This window comes from Panthera pardus, unplaced genomic scaffold (genome assembly GCF_024362965.1).
Source record: "Panthera pardus isolate Hobbes unplaced genomic scaffold, ASM2436296v1 HiC_scaffold_22, whole genome shotgun sequence".
In the NCBI taxonomy this organism is placed as follows: domain Eukaryota; kingdom Metazoa; phylum Chordata; class Mammalia; order Carnivora; family Felidae; genus Panthera; species Panthera pardus.
The window spans coordinates 2,574,038-2,591,493 of record NW_026526788.1 but is presented as its reverse complement, the minus strand read 5'-3'; the positions used below and the strand labels follow the sequence as shown (position 1 = coordinate 2,591,493).

At 37.8% G+C, this 17,456-nt stretch overlaps 1 long non-coding RNA gene across 1 annotated transcript in view; it reads left to right on the top strand.

The window, feature by feature from the left end:
* The window catches only part of LOC128779093 (uncharacterized), an 84,422-nt gene extending 68,763 nt beyond the window's left edge, over nt 1–15,659 (top strand). Inside the window, exon 3 of the long non-coding RNA XR_008425023.1 lies at nt 14,990–15,659. This is a non-coding gene — a long non-coding RNA (uncharacterized LOC128779093). The remainder of the gene's footprint in view (nt 1–14,989) is intronic.
* Nucleotides 15,660–17,456: the final 1,797 nt, after the last annotated feature.

Here is a 17,456-nt window from a genome sequence, read left to right as displayed (position 1 = left end):
AGCTGATACATCAAGGAACTATAAAAAAGAACAAACTAAGCCTAAAGTTAGTTGAAGGCAGCAAATAGCCAAGATTTGAATGGAAATAGATGAAATAGAGACTAAAAAAGAAAAAAGAAAATATCAGTGAAACTAAGAGCTGGTTTTCTGAAAAGATAACAAAACCAACAAGCCTTTAGCTAGATTCACCAAGAAAAAAAGAGGACTCAAACAAATAAAATAGAAATGAACTGGGAGATGTTACAACTGATACCACAGAAATACAAAGAACTAAGAAACAACTAGAACAATTACATGCCAACAAATTGGACAACCTAGAAGAAATGGAAAAATTCCTAGAAAGGTAAAACCTACCCAAACTGAAATCACAAAAAAATAGAACATCTGAACAGAGAGATTACCAGTAACGAGATTGATTCAGTAATCAAAAACCTCCCCACCAAAAAGTCCAGAACCACATGACCTCACTGGTGAATTCTACCACAGATTTATTTATTTATTTATTTATTTATTTATTTATTTAAGTTTATTTATTGATTTTAAGAGAGAGAGAGAGAAAGCATGAGCAAGGGAGGGGCAGAGAGAGAAGCAGAGGATCCCAAGCAGGCTCCACACAGTCAACATAGAGCCTGACCTGGGGCTCAAACTCATGAACTGTGAGATTACCATCTGAGCCGAAACCAAGACTTGGATGCTTAACCAACTGAGCCATCCAGGTGCCTCTTAATTTTTTTTTTTTTTTTTTTTTGAGAGAAAGAGAGACAGCACACATGAGGGGGGAGAGAGGCAAAGGGAGAGAGAGAGACTCTTAAGCAGGCTCCATGCTCAGCGCAGAGTCTGATGTGGGGCTCGATCCCACAACCCTGGATCATGACCTGAGCTGAAATCAAGAGTCGGACGCTCAACTGACTGAGCCACCCAGGTGTCCCTTCTACCAAAGATTTATGACTAAAAACTCTCAACAAAGTGGATGTACAAGGAATGTACCTCAACAAAATAAAGGTCATATATGACAAGCCCACAGTTAACATCATGCTCAAGAGTGGAAAAGCTAAAAGCATTTTTTTCTAAAATTAAGAACAAGACAAAGATGCCCACTCTTGCCACTTTTATTCAACATAGTATTGGAAATCCCAGCCAGAGCAATTAGGCAAGACAAAGAAATAAAAGGCATCAAAATCAGAAAGGAAGAAGTAAAACTATCTGTATTTGCAGATGACATGATTTTATATATAGAAAACCCTAAAGGCTACCCCCCCCAACACACACAAATGGTTGGAACTAATAAATGAATTCAGTAGATTTGCAGGATGCAATATCAATGTACAAATATTGTATATACAAGATCAACATACAATATACAAAAATCTGTTGTTTCTATACTAATAATGAACTCTCTGAAAGACAAATTAAAGGGGGGGGGGTTGCCTGCGTGGCTCAGTTGGTAGAGCATGTGACTCTTGATCTCAAAATTGTACATTCGAGTGAAGGTGTAGAGATTACCTTAAAAAATTTAAATTTTATTTTTAAAAAAAATTTTTTTTAACGTTTATTTATTTTTGAGACAGAGAGAGACAGAGCATGAACAGGGGAGGGTCAGAGAGAGAGGGAGTCACAGAATCTGAAACAGGCTCCAGGCTCTGAGCTGTCAGCACAGAGCCTGACACGGGGCTCGAACTCATGGACCGCGAGATCATGACCTGAGCCGAAGTCGGACACTCAACCGACTGACCCACCCAGGCGCCCCCAAAAATTTAAATTTTAAAATACAAATGAAGGGGTGCCTGAGTGGCTCAGTCGGTTAAGCGTCCAAATCTTGATTTTGGCTCAGGTCAAGATCTTTGGGTTGTAGGATCGAGCCCTGAATTGGCTCCACACTGGGTGTGGATCTACTTGAGATTCTCTCTCTCTCCCTCTACCACTCATGCTCCTTCTTCCCCCTCCCCAAAATACCATTTACAATTACATCCAAAAGAATAAAATGCCTTGGATTAAATCTAAACAAGGAGGTGAAAGACCTATACACTGAGAACTACAAGACACTGATGAAAGAAATTGAGGAAGACACAAATAAATGGAAGGATGCTCATGGATTGGAAGGATTAATATTGTTAAAATGTCCATACTACCCCAAACAGTCTACAGATTCAATGCAATTGCTCAAAAACAAACAAACAAAAAAAGCCAATGGCATTTGTTTCACAGAAACAGAAAAAAATTCTAAATTTGTATGGGACCACAAAAGACCCTGAACAGCCAAAACATCTTGAGAAAAAAACAAAATGGAGATATCATATTTCCTGGTTTCAAATTATATTACAAAGCCATAGTAATCAAGATAGTATGGTATTGGCATAAAAACAGTCACATGGATCAATGGAACAGTATCAGGAGTCCAGAAATAAACCTACACATATATGAGCAATTGAATCACAAAAAAGGGAGACTTGAATATACAATGGGAAAAGGATATTCTCTTCAATAGATGGTGTTGGGGACCTGGACAGCCACAGGAGAAAGAATGAAACTGGACCAATATCTTACACCAAACACAAAAATCAACTGAAAATGGAGTAAAGACTTGAATGTGAGACCTGAAACCATAGAATTCCTAGAAGAAAACATAGGCAGTAAACTCATTGACATTAGTCTTAGCAATGATGTTTTGGATTTGACACCAAAAACAAAGTCAACAAAAGTAAAAAATAACTGAGTGGGGCAACATCAAAGTAAAAAGGTTCTGCATGGCAAAGGAACCGATCAACAAAATGAGAAGGCAATCTATGGAATGGAAGAAAATATTTGCAAATCATGTATCTGATTAGGGGTTAATATCTAAAATATGTAAGGAATTCACACGACTCAATAGCAGAAAATTGGTGGTGGTAAAAAGGTAGACATGTCCAGTTATAAAATAAATAAATCATGGGAAGGTAATTATAGCATGGTGACTACAGTTAACAACACCATATAGCATATTTGAAAGTTTCTAAGAGAGTGGATCTTGGAAGTTCCCATTACAAGAAAAAAAGATTGTAAATATGTGTGGTAATAGACACCTATGACTTTCAGTTACAAATGCTGAGGGGAGGAGAAAAGAACTGAGAGAAACTCTGCTTAAGAAATATAGGTTTCTACAGAGTGGAAAGCAACTGTCATCCAAAGGCTGGTATCATTACAGAAGGACAGACAGAGATTTCCCAAGGTATAGAAAGCTGGAGAACAAAGTACTAGGGAACAAAGAACTCTTCAATAACCCCAAAAGTTGGCAACCAAGCTGTAAAGCAGAAAGAGATCACCCATGGTTTAAAGAACTAATAGCCAAGCTATAAAGTACAAAGAGATCTCTGGAAACTTGCCATTGCTCAGATCTTATGCCCTGCAGAATGGAAAGTCCTGATTCTACCATCAAAACATTTAGAAACAATGGTGAACTAAATCCAACTAACGATGCAACAAAGCTCAGACCCAGGCTAACTACTGAACAAATTGACTCAACCGCCAAATCTAGTGGCCTGACACAAAAGGGGCATGCACTTTTCTAGAAGAAAATATTGTTTGCTTTGTTCTTTATGATTAAAAAAAATATTTTATTTTTAAAGTAACCTATACATCCAACATGGAGCTTGAATTCACAACCCCGAGATCAAGACACATGCTCTACTGACTGAGCCAGCCAGGTGCCCCTCTTTGTGATTTCTTTATACATATCACCCAGTATGCAATCAGAAATTAAAGATGCATGAAGAAGCAAGAAAATGTGAACCATGGAAAGCAAAGAAAGAAGTCAATAGAAACAGATACAGAGATGGACCTGAAGTTGGAATGAACAGACAAGAACTTTAAAATAACTGTTAAAATGCTTAAGGATCTAGGAGAAAAGGCAGACCTATGCATACAAAAGTAGAGAAATTTAGCAGAAACATACAAAGATAACCTTATGGAAAAGTGAGAAGTAGCAGGTATGGTATCAGAAAAGAAAATTTCATTAGATAAGATTAACAGTAAACCAGACATAGCAGAAAAAAGGATCAATGAACTTGAACACAGGACAATAGAAAGTGGCCAAGCTGAGGAAAACACAGTGACAAAACCCCTCAAAACCCCTGCTCAATATATGTGGAACAATATCAAATGCTTTCATCTTTTTATTTATTTATTTATTTATTTATTTATTTACTTACTTACTTACTTATTTAATAGGCTCCACACTGGGCATGGAGGAGCCAAGGTGGGGCTTGAACTCAACAGTGAGATCAAGACCTGAGCCAACATCAAGAGTTCGACACTTAAATGACTGAGCCACCCAGGTGCCCATCAAATGCTTTAACATATGGGTAATTGAGGCCTCAGAAGGAAAGGAGAGAGAAAGCATGCAAAAGCAATATATAACGAGATAAGACTGAAAATATTCTAAAACTTGGTGAAAGGCATAAACTAACAAACCTAAGAGTTGAATAAACCCCAAAGGAAAAAAAAAAATCTAGGTACATCATAATCAAAGAGTTGAAAAACAAAGATAAAGAGCAAATATAAAAAGCAGAGAAAAAAATGGCACATTAAATACAGGAAACAATGGCTAACTTTTCATAGAAACAGTGGTGAATAGATGAAAATAGACAATAAAATACTAAAAGAAGAAACTTAATCTAGAATTCTATGTTCAGTGAAAATATCCTTCAAAAACCAGGGAGAAATAAAGGCATTTTCAAATAGACCACAGTGGAGACAATTTATCTCCAGCAGACCTGTATTATGAGATTTTCCAGGATGAAGGAAAATGATGCCAGATGAAACTCATCTGGCAGGAAAGAATAGTGAACAGAAAAGGTAGATGTGGTTTAAAATATTTTTGTTTTGGGGGGTGCCTGGGTGGCTCAGTCAGTTAAGCGTCCAACTTTGGCTCAGGTCATGATCTCACGGTTCGTGGGTTCAAACCCCACGTCGGGTTCTCTGCTGACAGCTCAGAGCTTGGAGCCTGCTTCAGGTTCTGCATCTCCCTCTCTCTCTGCTCCTCCCCCATTCATGCTCTGTCTCTCTCTGTCTCTCAAAAATAAATAAACGTTAAAAAAATTATTTTTAAAATTTTGTTTCAACACGCCTAGGTGTCTCAGTTGGTTAAGCATCTGACTCTTGATTTCGGCTCAGATCATGATCTCATGGTTTGTGGGTTTAAGCCCTGCATCAGGTTCTGCATTGGCAGTGCAAAGTCTGCTTGGGATTCTCTTTCTGCCCCTCCCCCACTCTCTCTCTCTCTCAAAATAAACAAATTCAAAATTTGTTTCAATCTCTTAAATATATTTTAATTTTCCTTTTAAAAATTATTGATGTTTTAAAACAAATTAATTATGATTGTAGGGTTTATGATATATGTAGAAGGAAAACATAAGTTACTAAGAACACAGGTGGAAGTGGGTAAATGAAAGTAAACAATCATAAGGCTCTTATACTATAAATACAGTTAATATTATTTGAAGATGGACTGTGGTAGCTGGAAAATACTTATTACAATCTCTAGAGCAACCTCTAAAAATTACACAAAATGAGATATAACACTGAAAAGTGAATAGGTAAGGTAAAATAAAATGCTAAAAAATAATACTAGTGGGGGGCGCCTGGGTGGCTCAGTTGGTTAAGCGTCCGATTTCAGCTCAGGTCATAATCTCACAGTCTGTGAGTTCAAGCCCCACGTCAGGCTCTGAGCTGTCCTGTTTCAGATTCTGTGTCTCCCTCTCTCTCTGACCCTCCCCCTTCATGCTCTGTCTCTCTCTGTCTCAAAAATAAACATTAAAAAAAAAAAATAATAATACTAGTGGGGCACCTGGGTGGCTCAGTTGGTTAAGCATCCCACTTCAACTCAGGTCATGATCTCACCAATTTTGAGTTCGAGCCCGACATCAGGCTCTGTGTTGACAGCTTAGATCTTGCAGCCTGTTTCAGATTCTGTGTCTCCGTCTGTCTCTCCCCCTCCCCAACTCACGCTCTGTCTGTCTCTCTCTCTCTCTCTTAAAAATAAATAAACCTTAAAAAAATAAAAAAATAATAATAAAATACAAAATAATACTATTTACACAAAAGAATACAATACAAGAAGAATGGAAAACCAAAGAACAAATGGGAAAATAAAACCCAAATAACAAGATAGGATACTTAAGCCCAACCATATCAATAATTAGATTAAATGTAAATGGAATAAATGCTTTATTCAAAGGCATTGATTAACCAATAGACAAAAAGCAAGACTTTACGTGTTTACAAGAAATATGTTTCAATATAAAGTCATAGAAATATTGAAAAGATATGCCATACAAAATGTAAAAACTGGTGAAATCTAAATAAGATCTGCTGTTTAGTTAATAGTATTGTACCAATATCAATTTCCTGGTTTTCATAATTGTGCTTCTTTTTATGTAATATGTTACTACTGGGGAGAGCTAGGTGAAGGATACATGTGAATTCTCTGTACTATTTCTGCAAGTTCTATGTGAGTCATCCTTTCTTGAGTCAGTCAGTAGAACATGGGACTCTTGATCTCAGGGTCATGAGTTCAAGCCTCACACTGGGCATTGAACTTACTTTAAAAAGGAAAGGAAGGAAGGAAGGAAGGAAGGAAGGAAGGAAGGAAGGAAGAAAGAAAAAGAAAGAAAGAAAGAAAGAAAGAAAGAAAGAAAGAAAGAGAAAGAAAGAACGAACTAGTGTTTTCAGCTGAGTGGGTTTTTTCCTGGTTTGGAGTTTTTGTTTTATACATTGCTTCCTGCTCATGGTAGTTCAGAGATCCAAAGGCCTTCTTTTATTTTGTAATGTCTTTGTCCCTCTTAAACCAAGCTGGTGATATTTCCACCAATGCAATTCTCTTAAAAACTTAGTGGACTTCTTAAGAATCTTATTGGAGTTTATTACATTCAACAAAAACCACACCCACAAATATCACAAAGATAAGTTCTTTTTACCTTGGTTCCTTGCAAGATTGCTGTGGAACTACAACTCTAAGATTCTTAGAAGCCTTATTGTTTAGTACAGAGAATCCCGAAAGCATGTGTTTAAGATTTCAGAGAGACTTTTGTCTGTTTGAAAGGGTCTTTGATGCACCACTTAAATCTTTCTGAGATGATGATGATGAAGATTATGATGATGATGATTTTTATTTTTAAAAATTTTTAAGTTTATTTATTTATTTTAAAAGAGAGAGAGAGCATGATGAGGGGAGGGGTGAAGAGAGAGAGAGAGAGAGAGAGAGAGAGAGAGAGAATCCCAAGCAGGCTCCCCACTGTTAGTATGGAGCCCAATGCAGGGCTTGAACTTACAGGTGAAATCATGATCCGAGCCAAAACCAAGAGTCAGATGCTGAACTGGCTGAGTCACCCAAGTGCTCCAATGATGATGATGATTTTTAAAGTAGGCTCAATGCCCTAAGAACCACATGATCCTTTCAATAGATACAGAAAAAGCATTTGAAAAAATACAGCATTATTTCTTGATAAAAACCCTCAAGAAAATAGGGATAGAAGGAACATACCTCAATATCATAAAGCCCATGTATTAAAGACCCACAGTTAATATCATCTTCAATGGGGAAAAACTGAGACCTTTGCCCCCTAAGGCCAGGAACATGACAGGGATGTCCGCTGTTCAAAATACTCCTGGAAGTCCTAGCCTCAGCAATCAGACAACAAAAAGTAATAAAAGGCATACAAATTGGCAAGGAAAAAGTCAAACTTTCACTCTTTGTAGACGACATCTCCACCAAAAAACTGCTAGAAATGATACATGGATTCAGCAAAGTCACAGGATATAAAATCAACATACAGAAATCAGTTTCATTTCTACATACCAATAATGAAGCATCAAAAAGAGAAATCAAGATATCAATCCCATTTACAATTGCACCAAAAAAATCCTAAGATACCTAGGAATAAACCTAACCAAGAAGTAAAAGATCCGTATGCTGAAAACTATAGAATATTTATGAAAGAAATTGGAGAAGACACAAAAAAAATGGAAAAACATTCCATGCTCATGGGTTAGAAGAAATCCACACATTAAATGCAATCCCTATCAAAATAATACATTCTTCATAGAGCTAGAACAAACAGTTCTAAAATTTGTATGGAACCAGAAAAGACCCCAAATAGCCAAAGTAATATTGAAAATGAAAACCAAAGCTGGAGGCATCACAATTCAGGACTTTAAGCTGTATTACAAAGCTGTAATCATCAAGACAGTATGGTACTGGCAAAAAACCAGACATATAGATCAATGAAACAGAATAGAGAACCCAGAAATCGTCCCCAAAATGTATGGCCAACTAATCTTCAACAAAGCAGGAAAGAATAGGCAATGGAAAAAGGACAGTCTCTTCAGCAAATGGTGCTGGGAAAACTTGGACAGCGACATGCAGAAGAATGAACCTGGACCACTTTCTTACGCGAAACACAAAAATAAATTCAAAATGGATGAAAGACCTAAATATAAGTCAGGAAACCATCAAAATCCTAGAGAAGGAAACAAGAAACAACCTCTTTGACCTCGGCCACAGCAACTCCTTACTAGACATGTCTCCAGAGGCAATGGAAACAAAAGCAAAAATAAACTATTGGGACTTCATCAAGATAAAAACTTCTGTACAGCAAAGAAAACAATCAACAAAACTAAAAGTCGCCCAATGTAATAGGAGAAGATATTTGTAAATGACATATTGGATACAGTGTTAATATCCAAAATCTATAAAGAATTTGTCAGACTCAACACCCAAAAAATAAATAATCCTGTGAAGAAATGGGCAGAACACATGAATAGACATTTTTCCAAAGAAGACATACAGATGGCCAGTAGACACATGAAAAGAAGCTCAACATCACTCATCATTAGGAAAATGCAAATCAAAACCACAATGAGATACCACTTCACGCCTGTCAGAATAGGTAAAATTACCAACTCAGGCAACAACAGATGTTGGCGAGGATGCGGAGAAAGAGGAGCCCTTTTGCACTGCTAGTGGGAGTGCAAACTGGTGCAGCCACTCTGGAAAACAGTATGGAGGTTCCTCAAAAATTAAAAATAGAACTACCCTATGACCCAGCAATTGCACTACTAGGTATTTATCCAAAGGACAAAAATGCTGATTCAAAGGGCACTTGCACTCACCCCAATGTTTATAGCAGCACTATCAACAACAGCCAAATTATGGAAAGAGCCTAAATGTCCATCAACAGATGAAGATGTGGTATATATACAATGGAATGTTACTTGGCGATCAAAAAGAATGGAATTTTGCCATTTGCAGCAATGTGGATGGAACCAGAGTGTATAACGCTAAGCAAAGTAAGTCAGTCAGAGAAAGACAAATATCATGACTTCACTCATACGTGGAATTTAAGAAACAAAACAAATGAACATAGGGGAAGGGAGGGAAAATAAAATAAGATAAAAACAGAGAGGGAGGCAAACCATAAGAGACTCTTAAATACAGAGAATGGGGGCATTGCTGGAGGGGATGTGAGTGGGGAGATGGGCTAAATGGGTGATGGGCATTAAGGAGGGCACTTGTTGGGATGAGCACTGGGTGTTATATGGAAGTGATGAATCACTGAAATCTACTCCTGAAACCAACACTACACTATATGTTAACTAACTTCAATTTAAATGAAAAAAAAAAAAAAAAAAAAAAAAGAAATCACAAAGTTTCAACTGTTAGGATTGATTTCAAATTATAATGGAATGCTCTGAAAAGAAATATTACATAGTACCTAAATGTTGATGCAAATTTACAATTATTGAGATAAAAAGTTTGTTTTAAGTTTTTAGCTATCAAAGTAATTTGAAAAACAACATGTAAAGAATGTTTCCTATTTGAAAATATAACAATATGGATATATTTACATAGGAAATTTCCGGAAGGCTCTAACCTGAGATATTAGGGTGGTTATTACATTTACATTTAATTTGTCTATTTTTTGTCTTAATTTTTGTTTATAATAAGTAGTAATTATTTAAGGTAATAATATGTTACAGAAGGAGAAAAGGGCTAACTATTCTGTCAGCAGCTATTAGCAGCTATAGATGTTATTGAATAAAAGGAAGAAATGGTTAAAAAAAAAGTAGGTGCCACACCCAATGTGGGGTTCAAACTCATGACCCAGAGACCAAGAGTCACATGCTCTGCAACCAGGCACCCCAAATCTTTCTGAGACCTTTACAAAAAGTTTTACAGTCACACTCTTGGTTTCATGTCTACACCATGAAAACATGGCAGTGCACTTGACTTGATCTCTGCCTTGAAACTCATTTCTTCAACATGTTTTTCACTTGGAGAGTCTGAAAATAAGAAACGTTGTAATGTTTTAACCCATAAAGTCCTGGATCCTTAATATTTTCTTACTGTGGTAAAGCATCATAAAATTCACTCTCCCCCAAATTTCTGAGTATACAGTACAATACTGTGAACCCCATGCACGTTGTTGTGCAACACATCCCAAGAACCCCCAGCTCATGTTGCGTGACTAAACCTCTGTACACTCATTAAAGAGCAACTCCCTACTTCCCTCTCCCCCCGGCTCCTGGCAACGACCATCCTATTTTCTGTTCCAATGAGTTTGACTACTTTAGCTCATATAAATGGAATCATGCAGTATCTGTCCTTTCATGACTGACCTTTTTCACTTAGTGTAATGTTCTCAAAGTTCCTCCATTTTGTAGCACATGACAAAGTTCCTCCATTTTGTAGCACATGACAAAATTTCCTTTCTTTTTAAGGCAATAATTGTCCGTTGTGTATAAATACCGTATTTTCTATATCCATTCATCCATCAATGGGCATTTAGATTGCTTCCACCTTTTGGCTACCGTGAATCATGCTACAGTGGACATGGGGGGTACAAATATCTCTTCAAGATCCTATTTTCAGTTCTTTAGGATATATACCCAGAAGTGGGGTTGCTAAATCATATGGTAGTTTTATTTTTAATTTTGCTCAATCCTTAATATTTCACAATTCTTTTTTTTAATAGACTTTTTTTTTTTAGAGAGAGAGAGAGAGAGAGCACGAGTTGGGGAGAGGGGCAGAGGGGGAGAGAGAGAGAGAATCTTAAGCAGACTCCACGCGCAGAGCCCGATCCCACAACCCTGGGATCATAACCTGAGCCGAAATCAAGAGTCAGACACTCAACCAGCTGAGGCATCCAGGCACCCCTCACAATTCCTTCTTTTGCTTATCTCTGTCCATACCTTGTGATAAGCAGCTTAAAGAAACTAGGTAACGCTTTTGACATCTGACCAGAAATCTGCTTAGCTGGATCTATCCGTTCATTAGGTACTCCATCTAATTTCCACGTTACTACAGGTAGCAACAACTGCTAAACTTTCCACCACTACATAACAAAAGTCTCTTTTCATCCAGCTTCCAACAATATTTTCTTCACTTTCCTTTAATCCTTCACCTGGAGGGCCATCAGGATTCAGCGACCGGTATCTTCGAGGCCCTACTATCTTCATCCCACTGCCTGCTCCCAAAGCCACGACATGTTTTGTTATAGCAGCACCCCATTTTCAGTTAGCAAAATCTGCCCCAGTTACATATCCTGCATAATGAACACCCCATTCTTTTTTTTTTAATTTATTAATATTTTATTTTTTAATTTAAATCCAAGTTAGTTAACATATATTCTTAATGGCCTGAAAAAACAATTATTGTATTATCATTTCTAATGGTTGGGGACATGTTGAATGACCTCAGGGGTTCTTGCTTAAGATCTCTCGTATAGTCAGACAGGGGCTGATAGCATCTCAAAGACTTCCTCATTCACCTTTCTGGTGGTTGATGTTGGCTGTCATCTGGCCAGCACCTGGGCTATTAGTTGGAACACTTACATGTGGCCTCTTTGTGTGGCTTGGGGTTCCTTACTTGTGGCACTGAGATTTAAGGGTACACTTCCTAAACAGAAAGAGCCAGATTGGAGTTGTTGGTCTTTTATGACTTAACTTTGGAGGCTTATTTCTGAGGTCATCACAAAGAATCACCACATTCAAGGATAAAAGACTTTCCACCAATTAATTGGGTGAGATGAAGTATCTGGAAGAGCATGTAAGTCTTTTGTTGTTGTTGTTGTTGTTGTTGTTGTTGTTGTTGTTGTTGGAAAAGACATAAATCTTCCTTAGGCCCCATTTTATGAGATGGTGACTTAGTTCTCAAGTTCTAAGCCATTACTAGCCACCTCTCTTCAATTACAAGTAGGCCATATGGTCACAGTTATCTCCAGGATCAGTAGAGGATAGGATTCTCTGACATTCCTGGAGGGTGGGCTAAAGGGGATATCGTGATCAGTCTTCCTAAATGAAGTTTATGAGGCAAAGTTTTTGTCAGAAAGATCAGAGCTTGGCAAACTATTACTTGAGGGCCAAATCCAGACCACCATACGTTTTTGTAAATAAAGTTTCATTGGAACACAGTCACACCCACTCACATTGTTGCCTACAATAGTAGAGTTGAGTAGTTGCAATAGAGACCATAGGGCTCTCGGAGCCTATAGTATATTCTCTATGGCTCTTTACAGAAAAAGTTTGCTGACCTCTGAGGCAGATTACTCATTTGTCATCATAGGAGCAGGTGGTGGATGTCCTTTCCCTGCCTCAGGATCTCAGGATCACAAAGATTTTCCCAGTCTCTTTCAGTCTCATCCCTTTGATTAAGGTGCAGGTGGGGAGGGGCAGATGGGATTCCCTACCACTAAGAGGTGGGAGGACGGTTGACATCTTGGTCACCAACTTCGTTGATGAAGCTAAACAGACCATGAATCAGAGGCAGATGTTTATATAGACCTTTCTTAAGAAGATCTCAGAGTAGGTGGAGTCCCATTCACAGTCTCCAAATCACTTCTTATACTCTGTTTAACTAAGAGCGGATGAGAGTCCGTGAAACAGGCTTTGATGAGGATGGTGTAGGCTGACACAGGAGTGAGTCAAAAGAATCGACTCAGAAGACTTCTCTATGAAGGGATTAGAGGATCAGGTCTTCCTGATCATTGCTTTTAGAAGCTCAGTGATTTTTTTGGTTTTCTTCCTATCTTAGGCCAATTAATTTTTTCTTCTCTCCAGAAAGGGCTCCTTCCATAGCATCAACAGGGAGTCAGTTGTCATGGGCTCTCTCTTAATGATAGCAAATTGCTATTCATGGACTCTTTGCTTTTGGAAATCACCCTCCATGTCTTGAATTCTTCTGCCCGTAAATTTTTGTCTCCTCTACATTGGCTGTTTCTATTTAGTCCTTATAGTCTTCCTGAGTCCGTTTCTTTTAAAGAATGTATATCTGCTCAGGGAGTTCCTTAAGAGATTCTATTTTCAGCTAGAGGGCTTTGTACTTATTTTCCAGTTGTGCTTTGGTTAACTGCAGAGATCAAAAGTCAAGTCACAACTCTTTGTTGTTGTTCTCCCTGCTCACACCCTATTACTCCTTTTTTTTTTTTTTTCCTATGACTCCTTTTGGGTTATGATTTCAATTGTGATTTGAATCTATCATTTTCAACTAATATTCGTATAGTTTCCGCACGCAGGACATACATCATCTTTTTTTTTTCTCATCTTTTAGCACCGCATTCCAATGATTTACCAGTTGTCAATGAATTTCCATCTTTCATTTTCTCTTTCATTATATCGTGTTTGCTGCCTCATTCAGGATGAAGACCTGGCTGTTTCAAGTGCACAATGCAATGATTAAAATGTTCGGTTTCATTTTGCTTGTGAACAAGAGTTCTTCTGTGTCTGAGACTTCTGAATTCATTAAGTTTGTCCTCTCAGTAAGTTCTGCATTTCAGGCTGCTACTTCCTCCTATATGCTCCTTTTCAATCTTGCATTTTCTTCTTCCATAGGAGGACTTTAAACTTCACATTCCCTTTAATGTCTTCATTAGGGATATTTTTATATTTTTGAAAAGTTTGTGTAATTCCTTGTAACATCTATATGGATTTCTGTCTTTTCAATATTTTATCCCATTTCTTTACACAATATTCTTTCTTGGTTTCAAGATGACAAGCATATATTTCAACATGTTTTGGCCATCTTCTTCAAGCTCATGGATTATATCTTTAATCCCAGCCCCTCCATCATAGATATCTGTATTTTTGTTTATTGGTTTCTTTAAATATTTACTCATAATATTCCATCTTTTTAAAAAAAAATTGTTTGCCCTCCAGAATTTTAATCAAACCCCAGATCTTGACTTTTCAATATTCTGGAGTTTCAAATTTTCTTCACCACATCCAGTATGAATTTCTTTAAAGAACTGAAGTTCTTGTCCAAGTTATTTCCCACATTATTGGGTAGACATTCCTCCTAGACCAAAGTTAACTTTGGCTTAATGGTATGTACATGACTTTAATTAGGAGAAATGTTGAGAAAATATACTTCTTGAACTATCATATAGTCCATTTGTCAACATAGGATGTCTTTATTTTTTTTTTTATTTAAAAAATTTTTTTTAACGTTTATTTATTTTTGAGACAGAGAGAGACAGAGCATGAACGGGGGAGGGGCAGAGAGAGAGGGAGACACAGAATCGGAAGCAGGCTCCAGGCTCTGAGCCAACAGCCCAGAGCCCGACGCGGGGCTCGAACTCACAGACCGTGAGATCGTGACCTGAGTTGAAGTCGGACGCCTAACCGACTGAGCCACCCAGGCGCCCCAGGATGTCTTTATTATAAGCAATGATTTCATGGGATTACTTTTTCTTTATGCTATAGAGGCAGATAATCAGGTTATATTTAAGTTCCTTTGAGTTGATTGATTTTTCTCTCTCTATGAATTTCTCCAAGTCCTCATGACATACTTAGCAGAATTCTATGTTAGGCTTCTTAGTAAGGCTGAAAATTTTTATTTCCATGGAGTTATTTTTTACTCTAGCAAAATTCCTATATACTTAATAAATCCATTCTCTCTCTCTCTCTCTGTCTCCCTCCCTTATTCCCTCTCCCTCTCTGTCTCCTTCTCCTTCTCTTCCAGGCAGGGAAAAAAGTGAAGGGAATCCCAGGCAGAAGAAAGCATGTAACCAGACACAGGCATGAAGAAACTGCACTTATTTGTAGAAGTACTCCCATGAGGATAATAGGAGAGGCGACAGGAGCTGAGGTTGGAGAATCAGCGTGCAGCAAATGTGGGGAGTGTCCAATATGGTCCAACTTTAAGGAGTCTGACTTATGTTGCTGAATGGACAACATCTAAGTTTGTTTCCTTGTTTTTACACAGGACCAGTATGTAATTTCCATGTTGAGAAAGATGATTCTGAACCAGTTGTTTCGGAAGGTGGATTGATGGTGTGGGAGATAGGTATTGGAAGGAGAGAGACAGTCAGGAGATAGTGACAATAATTTAGGGAGAACTGGGGAAGGTCAGTTGTGTTCCAGCCCAAGCAGCATCTTTGAAACACTGAAGGGGAATGCTCCAGTGATCCACATGTGAGAGGCCCAACCTAGAGTGGCAATGAGTGGGTGGAAAAAGTCCCTGGAAAGAACTGGATGTAGACCCAATTCTTGGTAGCCTGACTAGGGCCTGACTGTTCTTCAAGACACTCTCCTGACAGAAATAGATCTTTCTGACTGTTCTGACCCCTGTTACCAGCTGTTGCTACTCTCCTACATTCTGGTTCATGAGCCATGGTTACATGCATGCTCCCCTTGTGGATTAACCAGAGCTGACTACAAATGTCTTCCCAATTTCTGTCTGTGCAGCCCCTACACTGTACCAGGTAAAGAAGTGGTGATGGAGACACAGGAAGACTGACTTGAGAGACCTTTCATTAATATGATTGGTAGGGCTTACTTGACACTGAAACAGATGTAGAGATAAACCAGAAGAAGCCAATGGTGGCTCTAACATGTCCTTCTCAGACAACTGCATGATTAGCAAAGACTTGAAAGAGGAGGCTGTTGGGGGCAGGGGGAAATGAGCCTTTTTAAAAAAGATTTTATTTTTTAAATACTTTTTTAAAGTAATATCTATACCCAATGTGGGGCTCAAACTCACAACCCCAAGATCAAGAATGGCATGCTCTACCAACTGAGCCAGCCAGACACCTCAAGATTTTAAGTAATCTCTATACCCAGCACAGGGCTTGAACCCACAACCCTGAGATTAAGAGCTGTTACACTCTGTGACTGAGCTAGCCAGGCACCCCCAAAATGAGCCTTCTTAACCTTTTGGAGTTTGACATGCCTGCTGGAAGTACTGATATTGTCTTCTCCACTTGGAACCCTCTATCTGGAGCCAAATACCCAAATGTCATGTCAGACAGTATGTAAAAGCCTAGCCAGAAGCTTCCTGTCTAAAACACTGACAGAAGGTGCTGTGCCCTCTGTTTTTCTGTTATGGGTTCTTCAGCATTTCAACCTTTTAGCTTCATACTCTAGCTCTTGGTATCTCCTTTGGCCTTCTTTGGCCAACCAGTTTGTACCCCCACCCCTAAGTTACAGACTGCCTTATCATCATCTGTCCCTAAAAATGCTGATAAATAATGCCTGCCCTGCTTGCTTCAAAGGAGTTGTAAGTAGACCTGAGTAGTTGAAGATTGCTTTAATTGTATGCTTTGCATCACAAATAACTTTTTTATTTTATTTTATTTTATTTTACTTTATTTTATTTTATTTTATTTTATTTTATTTTGGGGGGGTGGGTGAAAGGGGCAGAGGGAGACAGAGAATCTTTTTTTTTTAGATGACTTTATGATTTTATTTATTATTTTGTAAATATTTATTTTTGAGAGAGAGAGCATGAGTCGGGGAGGGGCAGAGAGAGAGGGAGACACAGAACCAGAAGCAGGCTCTGAGCTGTCAGCACAGAACCTGATGCAGGGCTTGAACCCACAAACTGCCAGATCATGACCTGGCATCGAAATCCGATGCTTAACCGACTAAACTACCCAGGTGCCCCTAGATGACTTTATGATTTTATTATCCTTTTTTTCACATATGTAAAGCCATGTTAAATGTATAGCAGAAAAAAAAAAAAACTATAGCAGACTATATGCATCATTATTTTCATTATAGTGTTTCTGAGAAATACTAAGAATAAATTGAGAAAAGAATAAATGATAGTTGGAGTGTAAATAGGTTTTTGCTGTTTTAGAAATGTCCTTATTTATTTTAGAAAAAATCTGTAACTGTTCAGTCAAGTTACAAACTAAGAGAATAATTTCTCTCTAACCTCTGTGGATATAATGCAACTCCATTATTCTAGTAATAAAAAAATAGAAGTCTGACATTATTGCAATTTCAAAAACAGATTGGGTTAATAATGAAATAACATAAAACAATACTTTTTTGAAAAATATTATATTGATTGATATTTTGCTACTTAATGTAACTGTTTATCAATTATTTCCACTGACAATCTGGAAGACTCTGATGTTTCAGAATGTCATTGTTGATGTGATAAGCTTCACTGGGTTTTTTAGAGTCATTCAGTTGTAACAAAA